The following is a 21,777-nucleotide window of genomic DNA, read 5'->3' as shown; positions in this document are numbered from 1 at the left end:
TACGATAGCTCTCTCTCTGGAGTCTATACCTCTTAATACAAGAGAGGATTTTGCTCGCTTTAGAAACCGCAGCTTGGCATTGCATGCCATTATTAAGTTTGTGATCTACCAGAACCCCCAGATCTTTGTCCACCATTGATTCCCCCAGTTGTACCCCCCCAGTATGTATGATGATGCATATTCTTAGCCCCCAAGTGTATAACCTTACATTTATCAACATTAATCTTGATTTGCCACATAGTTGCCCGATTAAACAGAGCATTGAGGTCGGCTTGTAAGTTGGAGACATCTTGTAAGGACGTTATTCCACTGCACAGCTTGGTGTCATCTGCAAAGACTGAAATGGGATTTTTCATCTCAGACCCTATATCGTTTATAAATATATTAAAAAGTAAGGGTCCCAACACTGAACCCTGGAGTACACCACTGAGAACCCTAGACCATTCAGAGTATGAATCATTAACCACTACTCTCTGAATACGATCTTTTATCCAATTTTCTATCCATTTACATACAGATTTTTCCAAGCCCGTAGACTACCTTACACCTTAGCCGTGTGTGGGGAACTGTGTCAAACGCTTTTGAAAAATCCAAGTATACCACGTCCACCACCACCCCTCTGTCCAAGGTTTTGCTCACCCCCTCATAAAAAGAAATCAGATTTGTTTGACAACTTCCATCTTTCATGAATCTATGCTGTTACTTAAAATATTTTTTTCCAGCAAGAACTCACATATGTGGTCTTTTATTAAACTCTCCAGTATCTTCCCAACTATAGAAGTTAAACTAACAGGTCTATAATTACTTGGTAAATATATTGCCAGTCATTAAAAAGTCCCTAAAAAACCAGAAACAAAGGCTTTGAAATGACAGAGCTCAATTCTTTGAGGACCCGTGGGTGTATGCCATCCTGTACTTTATTTACCTTTATTCTGTCTAAATATTTTTGGATCATATCAATTGTGAGCCAATGTGGATCATCTGGAGCTGTGTCAATACCATGCCCATTATGGACAAGAGCTCCCCCAATGCTTCTTTGTATACACAGAGCTGAAGAAGGTATTTAATAAATTTGCCGTCTCTTTGTCCCCAGTCACCCACTCTAGATTAGTTTGTAGTTTTGATGCAGTTTGCCATGTTCCAGTATGTTTCTATGCAGAAAAAAATGCAGCATGTTCTACCTTTTTTTTTTTCCTGCACCGGAAACTGACTATAACTGGCTGCACTGGTGTGAACTAGGGCCATTGGAATACCTGGAAAACACTGTGCATGCATTTTGAGGCAGGAAAAAAATGCACGGGACTGCATCTCGTGTGAACTAGCCCTTAGGCATTTGCAGAGTGATTGAAAAAACAGCACAACACACTTGTATTGAGTGCACTACACTGCACAGATGCAAACCCTGTGTGTTGTATTGGGTACAATGTTGCATGTAAAAAAGACCACACACACACTAATCTGCAAGCTTTACTGCAGTGCACTAATGTGAACAGGCCTTAAAGTGGTGTTCAACCCAAATAAAAAAAATGTAATATATTGCAGCTTACCAATCCTTAGATGTGGTGGCTGCATTGGTTTTCTTTTTTTTTTTTGTTAGACTTTTCCCCTCTATTTTCATCTGGTGACATGGCCAGTAACAAACCTCCAGTATTTGTTGCTCCTTCATCCAGAGTGGAGGCACTCAGACACCTTTTGGACAGCAACATTGTCAGTCCAGGAGGAAGGGGGGAGTGTTAGGTGCACTAGTAGATATAAATACACTAACAAACTGAAGGCAAACTCCAGCTAATACTTAATAAGCAGTTACAGCAACAGGTTTTTTTTCCTTTTGGGATAACGGTTTTACATAAATAAAAGATGATTATTATACAGGATTTATATAGCGCCAACAGTTTGCTCAGCGCTTTACAATATAACGGGAGACAATACAGCAACAATACAGTTCAATACAAGAGGGATAGGAGGGCCCTGCTCCTTGGAGCTTACAATCTAGGAGATTATAAGCACCCCTGACAGAAGAATGAGTCAAACAATTTTAACTAACTGCTACATCTGCAGGAAAGCTTATTCTTTTGAAAAACAGACCTGCTGGCCAAATCACCAGGTGAAATAAAAAGAATGAAAGCCTAAAGTAGAAGACAAATGCAGCCAGCACATCTATTAATTGGTAAGCTGCAACAGAATTATTACTTTTTGGTTTAATACCACTATGAGGGATGATGGGGGTGTAAAGCAGAATTCAGACTCTAAGCTGGATATGCCTATAACATACTGTACTACACTGGCAATCTGGAGTGTCAAAGAATGTATGCAGATAATTGTATATCCTGGGTTCAAAGGTAGACCTGAATTTAAAATGAACCTGCTATGGAGGAAATATGAGTCTGCCGGTGCTTATCTTCTTGCATCACTAGATCCGTTGGATTCTGAGAAGACCCAGATGGGTTTCAAATTTGCATCGCTAAGCCCAACCAAGTACACAGATAAGGAAAGTCAAAATGTCTAAAATCCATGCCTGCAGGTCCCAGGAGGTTCAGTGTGACTGTAAAAAGAAAAAAAGAACTACCGGTAACGTGAGCTCAGCAACTGCAGTCCCCACATAAGTTTCATGACAGGTTTGCTTTATTATTCCTTTTGCTGACCTGAAACTCAAGTTATTTAATAAAGCCTAAGATCAATTAAAATGTGCAGTAACCTCATAGCAATCAATTAGGATGCATCCTATGCTGATCTGACTAGAACATGTCTGGTTGCTGTAAATGAATGCTCTGCACCACCCTATTGGATAAGAATGTAGGGGCATCTTGTCAAAAAGAATAATGGTGTCAAACATCATTTACAGCAATCTGAAAGCAATACTTTACAGTAGTATTTTCTAATTACATGACCTACAAATTGGATCACCATTTCATATTACCCACTAAGAAGTGTTGTATTTATATTTCCTAACATTGGGTATCAGAATCGAAGTGTCTGTAGCCATCACTACTGAACCTGCAAGTGCCTTTATCAATGGAGTTTAATTCACACAGGTACGTTTCTTGTTAATAGAATTGACTGACGGGAGGAGAAACTCAACTGAATATTACTCCTTACTAAAGTATTCAGAACCAAAGCTTGAAGGATAACTAAAATCCAGGAACAAAGATGTAATGCATTGCTGCTTCACAGTCCTTACAGTAGATGTGGTGGCTGCATTCGTTTCCATTTTTCAGGCTAAGAACATTTTCAACAAAACAGAAAAGGTGTTGATCTTGCCAGAAATGCAGTGTCCTTGTCACTTCCTCTGAAAGTATCTGCAGAAGAAAGAAAACAAAAGGTTTGTGCTTTCAATCTCCCCATCACATATGTAATGGAGGTGGAGAGGTAGACATGTTTGAAGTCCAGCATAGGTGACAACAGCTGTCTCTAGAGATGAGCTCAGGTGTATTTGAATCCACCTGAGCAATCTTGCTAGGAAGATGTCACTGTACTTGACTAATAGGTGGCTGAGGCATCCCAGGACCTGCAGCGGCATGTATACACACCCCTTGTACTGTAAATGTGGGGCAGGGAATGCTTCAGCCGCTTGTTATTGGCCTAGTACAGTGGCAGCTTTCTGATGGCATCACTCAGGTAGGTTTGGACTAGGATCCGAACACGCCTGAGCTCATCCCTAGCTGCTTCCATAGATACTGCCCCTGGGTGAGAAAACAAAAAACGAAATGCTGCTGCACTATCTATGGACTCACCAGCTGCAATATTTTAAGTTTCTGTTTTTGAGTTTAGATACTCTTTAAAATGTTCAAAACTAAAAATTCGAATTTATTTTTTTTTTTTAGGATACAGCACATTAAACCAAAGTAAATAATCAGAACACAGCTTTCACTTATATTAAAACTAAAAACTGTTTTGAGTTAGTGACATGTGCCCATAATTATTGCTTTTTTGGTTTGCTATGTGAATAAATGTGTTTTGTTGGCATTGTACATATGGAAAGAATTTACTACTTCAGTTTCTCTTACTTCTGGCAAAGTTGTTACCTGAAACCACTTTAGGCTAGGGCTGCAAAGGTGATAGTTTCATTGTTTTGCTATAATCTCCCGCATTGTCTGCAGCTACAGATGAGACTAGAATAGCTCAGTCCTGCTACTAATATTGCTAGTAATGTAATCACAAGAGGGTATTTGGTAAATGTCAGATTCTCTGCTTTATAAACATATCACTGCAGGCGAATCAACAGGTGTTTGTGTTTTTGAATGACAGGAATTGATTTACCACCAGTGAAAGTCAAAATTATGGCTCTTTCACACAAAACAGATGGATGTGCTGCAATTTTACTGCCCACTGGAATTCTAACAATACAACCTGATATGTACACATGGTGCAGCAATTTAACTCCGGCTGCAGAGTTTGAGATCAATGAAGCTGCGCTGCAATCTCAAGCTTGACTTGCAGTTGTGACGAGGCCCTACAATCCTGTGAGATCAATCCCTACTAAGAAAACATGCTCTACCGCAAATTACTTGGGAGACTGGGAACCGGTGCTCTGGCACAAATGCCTTGTAAATTTACCAATAATCCTCTCATACAATGAAGCTGGCTACTCTAACATCCATTGCATCAGTTTTTTATTGGCTACATGGCAGGATACAGCAGTAACACGTTAATGCTTTTTAGCTGAAGCCTTAATTATATCATGCGTAGAGTAAGGCTTTGGCCGAAATGCGTTGGCATGCTACTGCTGTGTTCTGTATTGTAACCAATAAAGAATTGGTGCAATGGATGCTACTAAGTAGCCGGCTTCAATGTATGACAGGGATTACCGATTCCCAACTACATGCAACTGGATATGTATTTTTTTTATTTACCTGGGAAAACTGAATATTAGTCCTGAAATAGTGACACTGGCTCGAGAGGTCTGGAGTAATTTTCTATGGCCAGACAGAGTAATCTGCACATGTTTAAGTATTTTCTGTTTACAGTTTTAGATACTTGCAAGTTAGAGGGCTCACTATTTGTTTTTAATGTTGCCTGTTTTAGCCTATATAGAAAAGTCCCTGATTATCCACAATTAGGGTGGGTTGTTTAATGACACAATGCAAAGAGCAGTGCTGTGCAGCAACAATCGGAATCCAATGATGGATCACCTTACTTCCTTACAGGAGTAGCCATCGGCTGAATCTGGTATATTATGGCTGTTGTACACAATGCTCCTTGCAATCACTTAACCTAATAATCCCTGAAGTCAGTCACTAGGTAATATTTTAGCCTAAACCCTTTGTTAAATGCTCAGAGCTACAGCTGGGATGTCTCTGCCAATCATTATGGGCATTATGTTACAGTCTGTAAAATTAGGACCTGATTATTTTTTTTTCCATTGTAAAATCACAATGTAATTCAGGTTATTGATTATTCACGATTTTGCTAATAAAACACTGGTGCATAACACCGTGAGTTTATTCATTTTTAACAATCTATGGCTCAGATTTATGAAAGCTGTTAAACATCAACTACACTCTGATATACTGTATATAAATGTCACTTTCAGTACAGGTCTGGCTATGTGTACATGTGCTGTTATGAACTTTGACATACTGTGTTATGTTCTGCAATCTTTTAACCGCTTCCCGAACCCCTATAGCAGAAATACTGCTACAGGGCGGCATGGGTGCGCAAAATCACGTGTGTATATATACAGTAAAGGAAATAAGCATTTGATCCCCTGCTGATTTTGAATGTTTGCCCACTCCCAAAGAAATATACATAAAAATACACACACACACATATGTATATTCAGGTTTTTAAAGGGCTTTATTTCCTCATTACACTTCCTGACTACCTATCACAGTTTTGGAGGCCCTGAAATGCCAAAATAACACCAAACCCCCCCCCCCCCCATGACCCCTTTTTGGAAAGCAGACACAGCAAGCAATTTGATAAGCATGGGGAGTATTTTTCAGATCTCATTTGTTGCCATGAGTTTTTGGAAAATTAAGAAAGAAAACAAAAACATTTTTTTCTTTTTTTTTTATATTTCAAAAACTTGTGAGAAAAATTGAGATCTGCAAAATACTCACCATGCCTCTTTTTAAATTCCTTGGGGTGTCTACTTTCCAAAAAGGGGTCATTTGGGGGGTTTTGGTGCTATTCTGGCATTTCAGGGCCTCTGAAACTGATAGGTAGTGAGGAAGTGAAATGAGGAAGTTACAGACCTTCAGGCTTTCAAAGTGGTCATTGGATTTCAGGCTCCTGTATGTGGCTAGGCTCTCAAAAAGTCTCACATGTGGTATCCCCATACTCAGTAGAAGTAGCAGAATGTATTTTGGGGTGTAATTCCACATATACCCATGGCTTGTGTGAGAAATATATAATTGAAATGACAAGTTTGTGTAAAAATAAATAAATACATTTTTTGTAATTTCCCCAAAAAACGTGTGGAAAAAAAAAATAGATCTTCCATGGACTCAATATGCCTCTCAGCAGATACCTTAGGGTGGCTACTTTCCGAAAACGAGTCATTTGGGGGTGTTTCCACTGTCCTGGTATTTTAGCACCCCAAAAAAAGATAGGCAGTCAGAAAGTAAATGCTGTGTAAACCCCAATATGTATACCATAGTTTGTAGACGCTATAACTTTAACAAAAAGCAATCAATATACACTTATTGGGATTTTTTTTAACCAACATGTAGCAGAATACATTTTGGCCTAAATTTAGGCCAAAATGTTCATTTTTTTAAAATATTTTTTAGGACCAAAATGAGAAAATATTGTTTTTTTTCAAAAACATTTTTTTTTTTCTACAAAACTTTCTGTTTATAGTGCCAAAAATAAAAATAACCAAAAACTTTTTGGCCTAAATTTATGACGAACTTTGAGTTTTCTGGATATCCTTTTTTTTCACAAATGTGCTGCCCATGTGTATGAAAAGGTAATCTAGGGTAATAATATACACTTTTATTTTATTGTATCAGACTTTTAGTAACAATACAACCTCCAATCCAAAATACACTTACTTGAAAAATCTCCTTTCATGTTGTGACTGTTGCCTGTCTGCTGGCCATTTCTTTCCACAACTACATATCCCATGGTACCTCGCTACCTGCAAACGGTGATTCCTGTACTGTGTCCACCTCCTGAAACTCCACCTTTCAGCATCTCTGTAGTTGAGAAGACAAGCTCTGTGAATGTGTGACACAGCAGTGCCTACAAGGGCATAGAGAATAGGTGTCATAGAATTCAAGAATGTAAATGTATGGGGATCTTCATAAAGTAAGTTTATAAACTTCAGTGTTGTTCAGATTATTAGGAGTGGGCTGTAAATAATTGGATTACAATGCAGAAATAAATGATTTTACATCTTGACTATAGATATGCTTTCATTAATACCAACATTGTGCAGGAACGACTTGAGGTTGCACAGATTTGAATGATACTCATTGGGAAACATGGCGTGTGACTTGTCATGCAACTTTGGATCCCAGAATCACATGGCAAGTTGCACAAGTGTGAATGGACTCTTAAAGGATATGAACAAATCTTGATTATTTATTTAAAGTAGACATCAAGGAAGTATAAAATTACATTGTATTGGTTGTACCAGAGTAGAACCTTCAAACACTAACAATTCCAGTACCAACAGCACAATTAGTTTGAACTATATTGCTATCCTGAGAAACAGACAGAGCATTTCAACTATTTGTTTTTTTTCCCAAAAAGGCCTATTTTTTTACTCAGGATCACAAATACTTCCTTAATCTCAATTTTCGATTTTGTAAAACAGGAAGGTGAAAAGGTGCAGTACACTGCCATTGGTTCCAGAATGGGACATATACCACTATAACCTCTATACATTGCATACCGTATATAGAGATAGGGGTGGGGAACAGAAGGAGTGGATATAGAAATGCAAGGGTGATGACTGTAACTGAATATTATCCTGGATATGTGCACATAGAAGGTATGTAGGCAAAACTTAGATAAAGTGGTGGGGGGGGGGGGGGGGGGGTAAGGTTATTTAAAAGAGGGGAGTGGAAAGGTGAAGGGGGAAAGGAGAGGGATGCCTAGAACCACAATGTCAATATGCCTGGAGCACAATACTTCTACCCCTTCTTGTCCCATCCCTGGGCAAATGATGTGGCACGCCAGATCTCGCACAGGCGCAGAGATTTGATGCTGTGTCGGCTTACATGTTTCTATTGTACGAGATATCATTGGATTTTATGAATGGTGGAAGTAACACATTGTATCCCAGGAGGCGGCTTACATGTCATTCTTACCTACATGTTTAGAGTCAGAGGGCAAGTTGAACATGAAAACAAGGTCAAAAAATAAATCTAAAAACACTTTAAAAAAAGGTTTCTTTTTTAGGGACCAGCCAAATTTTGGTTAATGTATGGGCAGAGTGATTGTACAGAAGTCAATCCATTGTTCAACTTCTGTACAAACGTCCTGCGGATTTTTGTCTGTGCCTCTGTGTGCACGCCTAAGTGGGAACAATAATTGTAGCACCAGAGCTCACAGTTAGGGCCTCATGCATGTCCAGCTCCTCTGAATGTGAGTTTCATTCAAAGTTTAAGCGAGTTAAGGCAAATAAAGTGTTTTGGCATTCATTCATTCTTTTGGCCAAAGTATTAATGTACTCTGGCCATTGGAGTGAATGAACGTTCAAGTGCTAAATGCGCCTAGTGTATGCAGGCGTTTAGGAGCAGCAAGCAGTTTTTCTGCTTAAACACTTCTCTCCTGAATGCACAATTGATTTCTTTATCTGCCTCTAGTTGCATCTCTTCTAATACGCCTGTTAACTCCTACAGGGATGTTGGATTCCTATCGCCCGATGCCTGGGACATGTAGTTCCTGGCACCGGCCAGGTAATCTACCTTTAGCCCTGCTGCGGGCAAGCAGCAGGGTTCACCTGTCGCCTATGTGATTACAATTAAAAAAACCCTTTTTTTTCTTTTCAAAAATGAAAAAGTTACACCCAAGCACATACCATCCCCCCAAAACAATATTGATGCCCCCCACATATACGCATGTATAAATGTAAAAGCACATGCTGGGGCATCCACACATGAAACCGGCAATTGCGTTACACGTCACATATCGCCGTGCATGCCAGAATGAGAGCAATAATTCTAGCACCAGATCTCCTCTGTAATGCTAAACTGGTGACCTATAAGGAGCTTTAACCTCCCTAGCGGTATGATTATTTCAGATTTTTGGTGCTGAAAGCGGTACCATTATTTTGCATGGAAATATGTAGTTATTTTATTGTAGGCTGTAATTTTTAGGAATAACTCACTGAAATCTGTCCGAACAAGAGTCTATTAAACATCCCGGGTATGATAAAATTTGAAACACTAAATCATAAATTATAATTTAATAAATAATCATAAAAAATAATAATATAATAATAATACATTTAATTCATAAATATAATCAAACCGAAAACACTGAAATTTGAAATAGAGCGCCAAGTTCGTACATTGCTGAGCAAAGTCGCAAAATCGGTTTCAGTGTCTGATGACGAATTTCCCCACGAATCATTATCACTCAATTCTGCAAGTGGTTCTGATTTACTATCGCTGTTCTCTAGCTGGTCTAAACCTGCTTTTGACCTAAAGGGACACTTTTTGGACGCCATGGACGTTTCTCAGTTTCCAGGCAGAAAGAACAGACAAAATGTAGGCAGGGCACAGGACAAAGCACTAGGGACAATATGTATGTGAAATGGGTTGAAACAGCAATGTTTTACTGTGAAAAATGTGTTTTGAAAAAAATGACATTTTTTAAAATTTTCAAATTTCCCGCCGCCGACGCCCGTACGTCCCGACGTCACGGGGACCGGAACACAGAAGCCGGATGCCGGCATCGGCCGGAGGAGATGGCCGGGGACGCTGCAGGGGACACATCGCGGGAGTGAAGGACAAGGTAAGTGCTGCAGGGACTCCCTATGCAGCGCCGCATGGTAAGCCCGAGTGTAGCTCGGGGTTACCGCTTTTGGTACTAAAACTCTACCCCGAGCTACACTCGGGAATACCGCCAGGGAGGTTAAAAGTGTTGACCTATAGAAAATACAGGGTACTAACATTCGTCACCATTTCACGAGCGTGCACAAATTTAAGGTTTGACAAGTTGGATATCTATTTACTCGCTGCAACCTCATCTTTTATATTTTACAAAAAAAAAGGAAATTTATTGCTTTTTTGTGCCCTAAAAATTAACTTACTTGTATTTGTTACTGAAATTTTGTGGTAATATCATGCAACATAAAAATTGGAACCACCACTATTGTATTCTCTAGGGTCTCTGCTTTCAGAAAATATATCAGGTTTGGGGGTTTTATGTAATCTTCAGGCCTAAAATGATTTTATTAAAATGTATGCAAAAAAACGCAAAAACGACTCTGGCAGCGAAAGGGATAAATGATAAGCCCTGACCCACCCTTTCCTGAAGATCACCCAATTAGTGCTCATTACACTGCAAGGTCTCTCTCCTCCCTGCTAGTCCCCGGGTGCGGTGCTGGAGACAGGCAGGGAGGGGAGGAGGAGATAAACAGCGCAATGTTAAAAACAATAAACGTTTACATCACCATAAAGCCTCATTTCTTTTTAAAAGCCCCAGACATTCCTCAACTCCCCTCCAATTTAAATACAGTTTTGGTTACTTTTTTTTTTTTTTTCTATCTGGACAAGAAGATTGTCAGAAGGGACAGGTAGATTGGGGCCCTGATTTAGTCCCTGGACAAGCAGTTTTTTCAAAAATTTCTAAAACACCCCTGGCCTACCTATGCACAGACACATAGGCTAACATAGAGGTGTGTTTAGAGGCTGAAAAAAAAAAGTCACCTGGAAAATCCACATTTTTTTACATTCTCTGTGCATGAAGCCTTACTCCAAACTGATGATCTGCAGAGGTGTTGCCTATGGAAAATATAGGGGACTGAAGTGTTTCATGGGTGCACACAAATTAACAATCTTAAAGGCGCAGTTTAATCTACCTATATTTTTCCTTCCTTGATTCCTCCCTGCAATGCATGTAGATCTCTTTACATAACTGTATTGCTATCACAGAGGATCAATAGCCCCTATACAGTATATAGGTGACAAGTGCTCTCCATGGAGACATCCAGTGGCTATTAGACCCCGGATGTCTCCCCCATACTCCACAGATCATGTTCCATGAGCTGCTTTCCTGGACAGTGATCCTGGAGGAGGACAGCACTGGACCAGGAAGTGACATCATACATACTTCCTGGTCCATTCCCAGGGAAGCTGACCAATGAACGGATGTTTGTTGCACTCCCTCCACCCCACGTACCAACACCCACAGCAGGTGGGACAGCAGAGCCCAGTATACATGGCGGGGGAATGGCATGTTGCAGCGGTTGTGGAAGTGATCTAGTTTCATCTATTATTTCCACGTGAAAGCTGACACTCGGCTTTACCACAGTACACACACTCCCAGCCAGTATAGCAGCATGGAGTGTGTTTATGAAGCACATGTGGGGTCCTTCCCTGCAAGAGGTCCTCCTCATTTTGAATATGTATGCCACCTTTTCTGGACTCCAGGTAAACTGGAATAAGTCCACTATCCTACTGTTGGACCCTGGGACCCGAGCTGCTGTAGACGCCTCTCTGCCTCTGCAATGGGTGTCTCAGTCTACCTATCTAGGTGTCTGGGTATCCATTATGGATTTCTCCCTGAACAAGATAGCGGTGTGGTACAAATTTCCTTTGTCTCTGTTGGGGAGTAATAGTCTTCTCAAAATGAAGATCTTGATCTGGGATTCAAAAAAAAAAAAATATTAGTGACCACATATGTGAATACCTAATGCTGCTCATATACAAACTCATACCACTGATTGTACCCATTTCAACTAAAGAAACTCGCCTGTTAGAAATTAAAATGTTGTAATCAACAGTATTAGTTCTGGCATAACATTCTACTATACCAAACCTCCTTGTTAAAGCTGAAATTTAACTGGCATATATTTTCATTTGTAGGTTCCTCCCTCTCTCGTCATCAATATGCTAATACATTTTTTTTTAAAAACCTGTGTTACTGGGTTTCTATGATTCTCTATGCAATGCAGACAGATCATGGCTGAATGTAAGGGACCAGCGTGGCTCTTCTTGAAAACATCACAGCACAGTAACCTGCCTCAGTACTCCTCTTAAAGATCAATTTCTGGAATCACACAAAAAAAAACAAACACCTTGCAATATGCAAAACATCTGTTTTGGGCAAGAAGTTTAAATGATACATTCACCTTTGGAAAGCCCATTTTTAGGGTAGACCATGTAATATGTTCCCGCTCCTGCAGCGGCTCAGTAATCAGAGCCCTCTGAGTGACAGCAGTAAGGGAAGAAGTTCCCCGAACTAGTTGTCACTTGTTGAAAAGAGCGCTTTTTTTTTTTACCTGCAAAAAGATGTGCATTGATTATTTTTTTAAAAGGTGAACTTATCCTTTACCTGTAAAGAGGGAGACTCTTTATTTGTTTAATTTATTATATTAGAACCTCGGCCACCAATTTACTATGGTTGTGTCCCCAACAGAAGACTTCCCCTCACTACCTGTCCTGGTCAGAGGTGATCACCTGGGCATGAAGTTGGGGGAGATCTCTCCTACAGGGATGCAGACAGTAACACAAAAATCTATGGGAGCCTTCTGTTCCTGTGTATGCACACGCTCCCCATCTCCTACAAACTGCCTAAACTCCTATACCCGAGTGCTGTTGTGTCCGTCTCCTCCCACCTCTCTAGCCGACGGCGGTGAGCTAGTCCTGGGCCCGCAGATGGGCAAGCAAAGCCTGGGAGACAGTGGGCGGTTCACACATTGAGGTTGGCGGAGGCTGGCACTGTGTGGAAGCAATTTTTGGCAGCGCTGCTGCCTGAATGCTTCCACATGACAGGTGAGCCCAGCTGCTTGCCCACTGTAGGGCTAAATGTTAAAAAAAAAAAAACTACCTGTCTGGCGCCTGGAACTACATGTCCCGGGTGTTGGGTGATACAAATTCAACATCCCTGAAGGTGTTCTGTAGTTCTGACCCACTTTTTGCTCCGGGCAACAATGCTGTTTTTGCACAGCTACAGTACAAAGAGTGGACGTTGTCACCCTAACATAGGAAATGTGTTATGGGCCGGTTGATCAGGTGAAAATAAAGCCACAAAAAAGAAAACTAACGCAGTCACTGCATTCAAAGACTGGGAAGCTTCAATACTATAACTTGTTGTTCTTGGGTTTTAAAGATTAAAGTGGTTGTAAAGGCTGAAGGTTTTTTACCTTCACGCATTCTATGCATGAAGGTAACAAAATCTTCTGTGTACAGCAGTGCCCCCAGCCCCCACAATACTTACCTGAGCCTTATCGCGATCCAGCAATGTGAATGACAGCCTCGGCTGTCCGGGGTCTCTGACTCCTCATTGGCTGAGACAGCAAGCAGGAGCCATTGAACCAATTAGCCAATGAAGAGAGAGAGAGGGTGGGGTCAAGCCGTGCCTCCGTGTGTGAATGGACACATGGAGCAGAGGATGCCCCCATAGCAAGCGGTTTGCTGTGGGGGCACCCAACAGACGAGGAGTCAGGGGACCCGAGAAGAGGAGGATTTAGGCTGCTCTGCGCAAACCCACTGAACACAGTAGATAAGTATAGACATGTTTATTATTTTACAAAAAAATTAAATAATCGTTTGAAGTTCACCTTTTAGAAAAAAATAAATGCACATTTGTTTGCAGGTGAAAAAAAAAAAAGTGCATTTATTTCTTTTGTCTGCACGAGCCTGTAAACCATTGCACCAGCAATCAGTAGATCGCTGGTGCCATGCAGGTCTCCTGCAGATCTGTCAGTATATTTGATTGCTCGTACGGGATGTACCAGCAAGCAGATATACGGACAGGAAGAATAAATGAACTACCACAGTGTGTCACAGTGCCGTGGTAGTTCACTGGGTACAAGTCAACAGGCACTAAGGCTGTTGGGACTTGCAGTCTGTCATTCACTGACTGTGAATAAGTGATGCAGCCATGTGGGCGGAGAACCATACAGCCACATTTTTAAGAAATTTGACAGCTAGTGAGGAGAGAGAAGATCCCCCGCAAGTTGTCAAAGTGGGGAGCGGTCTGATAGTAACATATTACACCCCGAATACGGGTGTAACATGTTACGGAAGGTGAACTTATCCTTAACCGCTTTGCCGCTGCCCTATAGCAGAAATACTGCTACAGGGCGGCAGGGGTGTGCATTACCCTCGCCACCATTTGCGGCCTCGGCTGTCAATCACCAGGTCCCGGGCGGTGATTACTCGCTGGCACCCGGTGATCGCCAAGTAATACCGACAGGGGGTAGCAGAGCACAGCCATATAAAACAGTGTGCTTACAGTGAAAAGCACAGACACAGCCTCATAGTAAAACACACACAGCACACAGTTAACCCTTTGATCGCCCCAGATGTTAACCCCTCCCTGCCCAATGCCGTTAGTAAAGTGTCAGTACTTTTTATTAGCACTGATCACTGTATTGGTGTCACTGGGGATGTCAGTGAAACCAAATCAGTTTCCCCCAGTGTCAGAATGCTCACCGCAGTCCCGCTATAAGTCACTGATCGCCGCCATTACTAGTAAAAAAAATAATAATTACAGTATATATACCGCCATTTGTAGATGCTATAACTTTCACATAAAACAATTAATTTACAAGTATTGGGATTTTGTTTTAGCAAAGACATGTAGCAGAATACATTTTGCCCTAAATTTATGACTTTTTTTTTTTTTTTATTGGACATGTTTAATAGCAAAAAGTCCAAAATATTTTTTTTCTCAAAATTGTCGGTCTTCTTTTATAGTGCAAAAAATAAAAAACCGCACATGCGATAAAATACCACCAAAAGAAAGCTCTACTTGTGGGGAAAAAAAAAGGATGTAAATTTCATTTGGGTGCAGCATCACATGACACCGCAATTGTCAGTTAAAGTAACACAGTGCCATAACGCAAAAAATGGCCTGGTCAGGAAGGGGGGGGGGGGGGGGTAAATCCTCTGGAGGGCAAGTGGTAAAAGGAGATCTAGTCCCCAAAACAAAAATACTCCATACTACTTGCTGCTGTTATTCTTGACTTCCAAAGCCTGTGAATGGGATACAGATGTCTGTTTCCTGGTGACACCACTAGCACATGTGCATTCCATCACCTATTCTCAGCATCCTACCATCCTGCAATGTGAAGAGCGCCTTTGTTGTAATGACATCATCGCAGGTCTCCAGCATAGGCGCTCACTCTCACAGGCCTTTCTATGTTTACTTCCTTGAAGCCCCATGTGACCAGCAACATCACAGGGGTTGGGAAATCACTTAGAGTGGTATTAATCTCAGGTGCAATTTTTTTAACCAGGCTCCCTGCAGGTTTATGCCACAATGTGCTGGTATGCATGCACTACATGTTATAACAGACTTACCTGTCAAAGGAAGCCATCCAGCGCTGCGCTGTCACCGCTCCCACTGGCCCCGGGAGCTTCCATCTCTGTAAGACTCTACTTCCTGGTTCCGGCTCTTCAAGCCGCTTGAATGGCCGGGCTGTGATGAGATCACTTCCACATATGTACATAAATGTGACATCACCACAGCAGAGCGGGTGCCAGAAATGTACACGGAGCTGTGCGTACGCGGCTCAGTGTTATGACAGAACAGACTTCTGACATAAAACACGCCTGTCAGTAGTTTTTCTTTTAAATGAGAGTTTAACCATTTGCCTATCGGGCACTTATACCCCCTTCCTGCCCAGGCCAATTTTCAGATTTCAGCGCCGTCACACTTTGGATGACAATTGTGCGGTCATGTAACACTGTACCCATATGAAAATGTTATTTTTTTCACACAAATAGAGCTTTCTTTTGGTGGTATTTAATCGCCGCTGGGTGTTTTATTTTTTTTGCTATAAACAAAAAAATGCAATAAACTCCCAGCATTGGTGTCAGTGGATGCAATAATAAGCCCCCAGCATTGGTGTCAGTGGATGCAATAATAAGCCCCCAGCATTGGTGTCACTGGATGCAATAATAAGCCCCCAGCATTGGTGTCAGTGAGTACAATATTAACCCCCCCCCCCTGCATTGGTGTCAGTGGATGCAACAAACTCCCAGCATTGGTGTCAGTGGATGCAACAAACTCCCAGCATTGGTGTCAGTGGATGCAACAAACTCCCAGCATTGGTGTCAGTGGATGCAATAATAAGCCCCCAGCATTGGTGTCAGTGGATGCAATAAACTCCCAGCATTGGTGTCAGTGGATGCAATAAAACCCCAGCATTGGTGTCAGTGGATGCAATAAACCCCCAGCATTGGTGTCAGTGGATGCAATAATAAGCCCCCAGCATTGGTGTCAGTGGATGCAATAATAAGCCCCCAGCATTGGTGTCAGTGGATGCAATAAACTCCCAGCATTGGTGTCAGTGGATGCAATAATAAACCCCCAGCATTGGTGTCAGTGGATGCAATAAACTCCCAGCATTGGTGTCAGTGGATGCAATAATAAACCCCCAGCATTGGTGTCAGTGGATGCAATAAACTCCCAGCATTGGTGTCAGTGGATGCAATAAACCCCCAGCATTGGTGTCAGTGGATGCAATAAACTCCCAGCATTGGTGTCAGTGATTACAATATTAACCCCCCCCCCCCGCATTGGTGTCAGTGGATGCAATAATAAACCCCCAGCATTGGTGTCAGTGGATGCAACAAACTCCCAGCATTGGTGTCAGTGGATGCAATAAACCCCCAGCATTGGTGTCAGTGGATGCAATAAACTCCCAGCATTGGTGTCAGTGGATGCAATAATAAACCCCCAGCATTATTGTCAGTGAGTACAATATTAAACCCCCCCAGCATTGGCGTCAGTGGATGCAATAAACCCCCAGCATTGGTGTCAGTGGATGCAATAATAAGCCCCACACCTGCTGTCACTTTTTGAAAAGTTTCCTGTGAATGAATGAACTACAAGTACTGTCAGCACTGTGGCTGACGGCTTGTAGTTCTGAACTGTGAGGATGCTGACAAGCCCCCTTTTGGTTCTTTCACAAGTCCTGCAGCTTTCAGACAGACAGCCCTTCTCCAGAAACCTGACAATGCATCCACAGATCCCGGGTGCAAGGCTTTCCAAGCTCCTGCAGGAAAGAATACCAAATACACATTTTTTTTCTACAAAAACAAATGCATTTAGTAGTTTTTTTCTGCAAAGGTGAACTTTTTCTTTAACCCTTCATCCCCCGCCTTGCATTAATAGTCTGTGGCAGTGAAAATTAACCACACACACACGTGGCCAGTGGCAGCAAACATCAACCTGTCCATAATTTCCCCCATCCCAGACCATGGCAGGGAAAGTTTAACCTCCCCTCCCCCATCCATCTCACCAGATCACAGGCTCTTGCACCACTCTCCCTGTCCCTTTCCCCAGGCTGGGACATGACATGTACTGGGGACAGACAGAACTCCACAGTACATTCGCTGAGGCTGGCACATTTAGACTGGTGGGGGAGGGACTGGCACATATATGATGTGGATGGGGGAGAACTGGCACATGAGATATATATATAAAAAAGGGGGGCTGGTACTTACAGACTGTAGAGGGGGACTGGAACACAGACTGCTGGGGGGGGGGGGGGTGCAAGGGACGGGCACATATAGACTGGTGGTGGAGGGGGGGCTGCCACATATAAACTAGTGTGGATGGGGTACTTGGCACACATATACTGGTGTGTGTGGGGGTAGGCTGGCACATATAGGACTACTGGGTGGTGGTTGGGGCTGCCACATAGACTGGTGGGTGGGAGGGGGACTGGCACATACAGATTGCTGGGAGGGGCTGGCAAATATAGACTGATGTTGTTGGGGGGTGGCACATATATAGAGGTGAATGGGGGTCCCACAAATATACTGAGGGGGCACATATATAGACTGGTGATGGGGGGGGGGCGGCACATATATAGACTGGTGATGGGGGGGGGCGGCACATATATAGACTGGTGATGGGGGGGCGGCACATATATAGACTGGTGATGGGGGGGGCGGCACATATATAGACTGGTGATGGGGGGGCGGCACATATATAGACTGGTGATGGGGGGTGGCACATATATAGACTGGTGATGGGGGGGCGGCACATATATAGACTGGTGATGGGGGGGGGGCGGCACATATATAGACTGGTGATGGGGGGGTGGCACATATATAGACTGGTGATGGGGGACGGCACATATATAGACTGGTGTGGCCGGGGGGGTGCAGGCATATATAAATTTGGGGGGGGGGTCTGGCATATACAGACATATGGACTGCTGGGGGGGGGTTGCACATATAGATAATGGAGATGAGGTAGCACTGTGGGGTGATAAGCTCTCCACCTATGTGCCCCCCCCCCTCCTATACACAGTCAGCTCTCTCCATACAACACACTGACCTCCTCCAGTCCCGGCTCTCCCGCTCAGCCCTTCCCCAACACTCCTCAGCCGTTCTGTCCCCGGTGGCCCCCATCACCCGTCAGCCTGCCGTTGATTTTCTCCTCCATCCTCGCCCCTCACAGAATGTCAGATAAAATGGCCTCCGCAGGCTAGAACGGCTCTGTATGAACTCAGCTGAGCCGACTTGGAAGGGAGACATCTTCTGGCTATGGCCGGTATTGCCGCTGTGGAGACATAGAATAATGTCTGCCATCTAGCGGCTAATTTAAAGAATACACACTAAAATCACCTCATTATTATTGAATTAGGAATAAAACTCTATAAAATGGTATAAAATATATTGGGGTACATTGTTGTATGACCGAGATATTGTCAGTCAAAGTATGGAGGCACTGACACTGAAAAGTGGCAGTTGGTGTGAGTGAGTGAAACTGGTTCCAGCTGGTTTAAACGAAGCACAGCTCTGGCGGCCATCTTTGTTCACTAGGAGACGACTCAGATGCAGCTCTGAAGAGACTCTCCAGCGAATTCCTATAATTCTCCTAAAATATTACTAATATTATTCTACATCACATTATTATTGCTGTGTGATCATTATTATTAGTAATTTTCTCTATTATCAGCTGTTTTTTTCCAGCTAAAGCAGCATCTTCTACCATCACTATGCCTTGCCACGCACGCCGAAACCCTCGCAGAATGCCGTCCCGCCAGCAGGACCCAGCAGGTGAATTGATTGTACCATAATGAGAAATGTTTTAACCTTTTAAAATATGTTTTTGTCTTTTACTGCCAGTTTCAGGCTGATTTCTGTGGAGTTTATAGGTTTACAGAGGAACTCCGGGATGACCCCCAAAACGTCTTAGATCACTAAACCTATAAACCTATAGAAACCACTAAAGTGGCAGTTAAATCCCTCGCTGTTTAGGAGGAAAGTCAGTTGGGAAATGTATTAGCCGTCTCTTTAACCCCTTAGTGACAGGAGGGGGAAACAAATGTTAATGCATCAGCCAATTCTGCACCTATGACATGTGTTAGTAAAACTGTACATATCATCGCAACCACTTTGTGTATCCGGATGGATTATACCTTGATTTTTTCAGGACAAATTGGGCTTTCTTGTGGCGGTAATTGCTAATGGATATCCCTGGATTTTTCCTTATTATCAAAGGAAAACTGGCCCCAAATAGTAGAAAAAAAATCATTTTTTTAATTTAGCTGTATGATTCTTGCTATTACCATAATTTACCACCAAAGAACAACCAATAGCACATATAATGAATAGAGAACAAGAGGGCACCACCATCTAAGTGTAAAAGGTAATAGGAAATAAATGGTTAAAAACAAGAATTGGGCTTGCCATCATGCCCTCCTGGAACCATGGAAGACTGCAGCGTTCAGCAAGCAGCTGGCTGGACATTGCAGAGTTAAAGTGGAACTTTAGTCAGAACACCAAATCCTGCTCGATCACTTCATGCTGGCCCCTTTTGCAGGTTCAGCCATGTAAAACATTACAAATAAGTACCTATACAAAGAATCCTCTAACTACAGCCCGCAAGCCAGATATGGCCCGCCAAAGACATTTACCCTGCCCTCCAGGCCAGCCAAAAAAGAAGAGAGAAAAAAAATATACAGCACCGGCTGGCAAATAGCTAGGCTTTTCGCTGTACAGTGTACAGTGCATTGAGGTGTGAAGTGCGTTACAGTGGACAGTGCATTGCGGTGTGCGTTAGTGTACAGTGCATTGTGGTGTGGGTTAGTGTACAGTGCATTGCGGTGTCCAATGCGTTACAGTGGACAGTGCATTGCGGTGTAAATTGCGTTACAGCAGAGCTTAAAATTTCAAGTCCTGAGCTACTAGCCAGGCCTTAAGAGTTACTCGCCACCAACAAACACACACAAACAGAGACACCTGTACACACACACAGACATGAACATACACACACACAGAGACACATATACACACATACAGATACATGTATACACACACACACACATACAGACACATGTATACACACACACATACAGACACATGTATACACACACAGGCACGTACAGACACGCATACACACAGATACATGTACATACACAGAAATACACACGCACAGACACATGTACATGCACACAGACACATGTACACACAGACACATGTACGTACATGCACAAACACACACACAGACACATGTTCACACACACATACATGTACATACACGTAGACACATGTACATAGACACAGACACACACACATATGTACACACACGCACGCATGTTGTTAAGTGCTCTCTCCTTTCCTCTGAAGCCACCACTGGCTGACATAGAGGATCATGTGACCAGAGTGAGCTGAAATTAGGTAGACACACGCACACATACCTATAAAAAGTTGCAGTACTTCGTTGTTCACTCACAGAGACGGGTACTGCACTCTAGGGGGATGCAGAAAGCACAGCACACACTCCTTCCTTTGCTTTCATTGCTCTCAGCTATTGAGCAGTCTGACAGCTCCCAGTGCCAATGACAGATCCGGCCTGAGCTCCGAGCCTGCTCAGCAAGACAGCCCTGGGGGACACACTCGCCCCCACCATAATTTCCACTCACCATTGGCAAGCAGGCGAGTGGACATTTCAAGGCCTGCGTTACAGTGTACAGTGCATTACAGTGTCCAGTGCATTTTGGTGTCCAGTGCGTTACAGGGTACAGTGCATTGTGGTGTCAAGTGTGTTAAAAAGCACAGTGCATTGCGGTGTCCAGTGCGTTACAATGTCCAGTGCATTTTGATGTCCAGTGCATTACAGTGCATTTTAAATATTGTATTGTTTTTTCCTGTTTTTTTGCACTAAAAATAAGATATGTGCGGTGTGCATAGGAATTTGTTGATATTTTTTCCAAACTATAGTCTGGCCCCCCAACAGCGTGTAGGTCAGTTAACTGGCCCCCTATTTAAAAAGTTTGAGGATACTGTTTAAAATCCTACACTGTCTCACTCTGTTCTGCACATGCTCAGTTGCTCTCTAGTTATAGGCACTGTGCTGAATTTGTAAAGGCCAGTCAGCTTACAGCCTAAAGATTTAACGCTGCTCAGGGCTCTGGGCTTCAGCAAGATGGTAGCCTCCAGCAAGATAAAACAGGAGCATGGCTGGAGGCAATTTACAACACACTCTAATTTTGGTAGCATAATTAATAATATGGAATGTATGTTCCTTGCTAAAGAACATTATTTTTTATCAAGTTGTTATGGGTAAAATTCCACTTTAAGAAAGGAAGCTGCTGGTGAGAGTAGAACCCACTACACAGCTGTAAGTGTGGACTGCAAGCCGCACTGTCTGCTGTGTAGCGGCTATTTGTTGTTTGTAGTAGGGCCC

At 42.6% G+C, this 21,777-nt stretch overlaps 1 long non-coding RNA gene across 1 annotated transcript; it reads right to left on the bottom strand.

Annotated features, from left to right (window-relative positions):
- Positions 1-1,588: 1,588 nt before the first annotated feature.
- LOC149444009 (uncharacterized) lies at positions 1,589-18,540 on the bottom strand. Its single transcript, XR_016306561.1, has 4 exons — positions 18,421-18,540; positions 6,996-7,139; positions 3,179-3,296; positions 1,589-2,542 (listed from the first exon to the last, which is right to left on the bottom strand). It is a non-coding gene; the product is annotated as an uncharacterized LOC149444009 (long non-coding RNA).
- Between the last annotated feature and the right edge of the window lie 3,237 nt (positions 18,541-21,777).

Source organism: Staurois parvus, unplaced genomic scaffold (genome assembly GCF_062004578.1).
Source record: "Staurois parvus isolate SC_StPar_1 unplaced genomic scaffold, SC_StPar_1.0 ptg000818l, whole genome shotgun sequence".
Classification (NCBI taxonomy): domain Eukaryota; kingdom Metazoa; phylum Chordata; class Amphibia; order Anura; family Ranidae; genus Staurois; species Staurois parvus.
This window is presented reverse-complemented; position numbering and strand designations above follow the sequence as displayed.